General features: G+C 40.9%; 1 protein-coding gene and 1 pseudogene across 2 annotated transcripts in view; one reads left to right on the top strand and one right to left on the bottom strand.

The window, feature by feature from the left end:
• LOC146447463 (uncharacterized) overlaps window positions 1-793 on the top strand; it is a 7481-nt gene extending 6688 nt beyond the window's left edge. Inside the window, exon 6 of one of the 2 annotated variants that reach the window (XM_085102786.1) lies at window positions 1-793. This exon is cut by the window's left edge and continues 1829 nt beyond it. The gene's annotated coding sequence lies outside the window, so the exon portion shown is untranslated. The other variant, XM_085102787.1, reaches the window with a different exon arrangement.
• An 82-nt stretch (window positions 794-875) lies between these two features.
• On the bottom strand, window positions 876-1960 carry LOC146447462 (uncharacterized; annotated as a pseudogene).
• Window positions 1961-2500: the final 540 nt, after the last annotated feature.

Here is a 2500-nt window from a genome sequence, read left to right as displayed (position 1 = left end):
CCTCTTTTTGATCATGTATAGCTGGAGGCTCCATACTTACCTTTGTTTTGTATTTTGGCAATGATAATGTCAAAACATCTCTTTTCTTGGGACTTGACATTTTTGTGATAAATGGCCAGTTCATAACTGTTACCTCGTTTTATTGTTCCTATTATTCAATTTGGGAAGACATTTGGGTATCCATCTTGTAAAATAAAAAGGACTAGACCACTAAAGCTTGTAGTAGATCTTGTTGTGCATGTTTTTTGATCCAATTGAAGTGTATAAGGATCTGGTTGGGGCCCTGACACTGAGTTATATTTCTGAATTGTCATAAAAACATCAATGCAGCATTTCTTGATTTTAAACAATTTTACCTAGTTATTGGCTATCAGGCCTTCTTGTGAGGGGTGCTGATTGTTTACAGTGTAGGCTTCTGGAGGGTATGGAAAGGGGAATGCTGGGAGAAACTGTCCAACATTTTTTTTTCAAAAAAAAAAAAAGCATTCACAGGAACTGGCGAGTACACGCGAAAGTAATCTGCCGCGCGGGTGCTGGCGTATCAACTCAATCGACTCGGAAAGAAATGTAGGGCAGGTCTTGATGAAAGGGTTATTACTGCAAATAAGTTCATACAAGAGCACTCTGGAAAAGCCACTTGTGTTATCTATTTAAAAAGAGTTTGAGTAGAATATATACAAATCAACTTTGTTTATTTATTCAACTTCCTTATTTCTGTGACAATTTGGTCAGTACACACCGTACAATGTAAAATCGAGTTGTCTACTATACAGTTTAGTTTATGAATTCATTGTTCTTGTGCCATACTTCATCGGGGACCCAGGGGGGGGGGGCGTGACCCGCGCTTGAAAGATTGTCCATTTTGGGAGCTTTCCCAAACCGGTTATCCCCCTGGGTCTCCAACATAAATGTTTGACAGAATAGGCCATTTTACAGATGTGTGTTTAGTGACCTGGCCTTGGATTGGAAGCGAGGCTGGGGGTGACCTTGTTTTGATACAAACCTCAGTTTTTCATATGTAAATGCAAACCAGTTAGCATTAGAACAGCATGATCTACAGATGAAAAGCAGGGAGGTTTGTATCAAAACAAGGTCACCCCCTGCCTCGCTTCCAATCCAAGGCCAAGCCACTAAGCACACAACTGTAAAATGGCCTAATGAAAGGGCAAACCTTTTGAAAACTAACTCGCAGGAAATAGAAGTAACCGCAGCATTTTAGTGATAAAAAGAGACAAAAATGTCAGTTCCCTGCTTTGCACAAAGCTTACAATTCCAATGTGAATGAATCTAATCCTCAATTTCCAAATCGCGAATCATACAAGCGAGTACCAGGCGAATCTGGTTGTAGGAGAAAACATCCAACTGATCTTTGACGGTACGCAATTTGCCATCCTTACAACCTTCAATCGCTCCCTTTATTAGTTTGAAGGACTCGGGGTTGATGTCCATGTGTCGAGCGAGTAATGTTTTGTCCAGTGGTGCGTTGGCGGCAAAACAATCGATTGCGTAAACCTCGACGGTCGCTTCGGCAATTCCTAACTCGCGAGCAATCACGGCAACACTTTTTCCTTTCATCAGCTCGTCCACCACTTGGATCTTCTTTTGCGAGCGGTTGTTGTTACCGTAGAGTCGGTAGAGGTGAATTTTCTGCCAGAAAAAGTATCAATGGTCTTAGTTCCTGTGTAATGCTGACATCTTACACATTTGCCACTATTCTTTTATAAAATCAAGAAGAAACTCTAGTAAAGGAACATACAAAAACAGTACCGCTAGTGAAACGTTCTTCTTATAAAGAAGTAAAATTGCTATCTCATATGAACGCTTTCTACTACATAGCTACATACGTTCGGTTCAAACTGTGTCCTGGCACGCTTTCCGCTTTCCGCTACTGTTTCATCTTCACAACGTCGCTTTCTGACGTAAAGCAAAACGGCAAATGCCTAAGTTACAAAGATTGACACTTCAAAAAATAAACGGAAAAAGAAAAACTCACCTTTCAGCCATACTTCGAGTTGGAATTGACGAAAATAAAGGAAAATATTTTGCACAGGGAAGACCGCGCGAGAAAATGCTGTTGGCGGCAAAGTAGCACTATCCTTCGATTAGGTGTGATAATCTCCTCGTGCCGCACCAATGAGACGTGATCATTGCTAAAACCCTTCGGCGGAAATAGAAAGCAGAACTTATTGTTGACAATCAATGTTCACTACACGAAGAAATTTGTCTTCAAACAGCACTTCCCCACATGCAAATCTGATGAAATTGCAGGAGAATAGGTAGTTATGTGCGAACAAGAGCCTGTTCAATTGCCGTTCATTTTTTTCGCTAAACAACGCTATGGTTTAAGGAAGAGTTTTTGAATTTGGCGCTTCTTGTTTGAAAACCAATCAGAGCTGCTCTTTGGTAATTATTTCGTGCTTGTAGTGAACGGCTGCCGCTGCCGGAATCCCGCTGATTCCGCTATAGTTCTTACGCGAACCATTACTTAATTAACAATTAG

The sequence above is a fragment of the Pavona decussata genome, unplaced genomic scaffold (genome assembly GCF_977016875.1).
Source record: "Pavona decussata unplaced genomic scaffold, jaPavDecu1.1 SCAFFOLD_2208, whole genome shotgun sequence".
NCBI classification, from domain to species: domain Eukaryota; kingdom Metazoa; phylum Cnidaria; class Anthozoa; order Scleractinia; family Agariciidae; genus Pavona; species Pavona decussata.
Note: the sequence above shows the minus strand (reverse complement) of the source record. Positions and strands in the feature narration are given on the sequence as shown.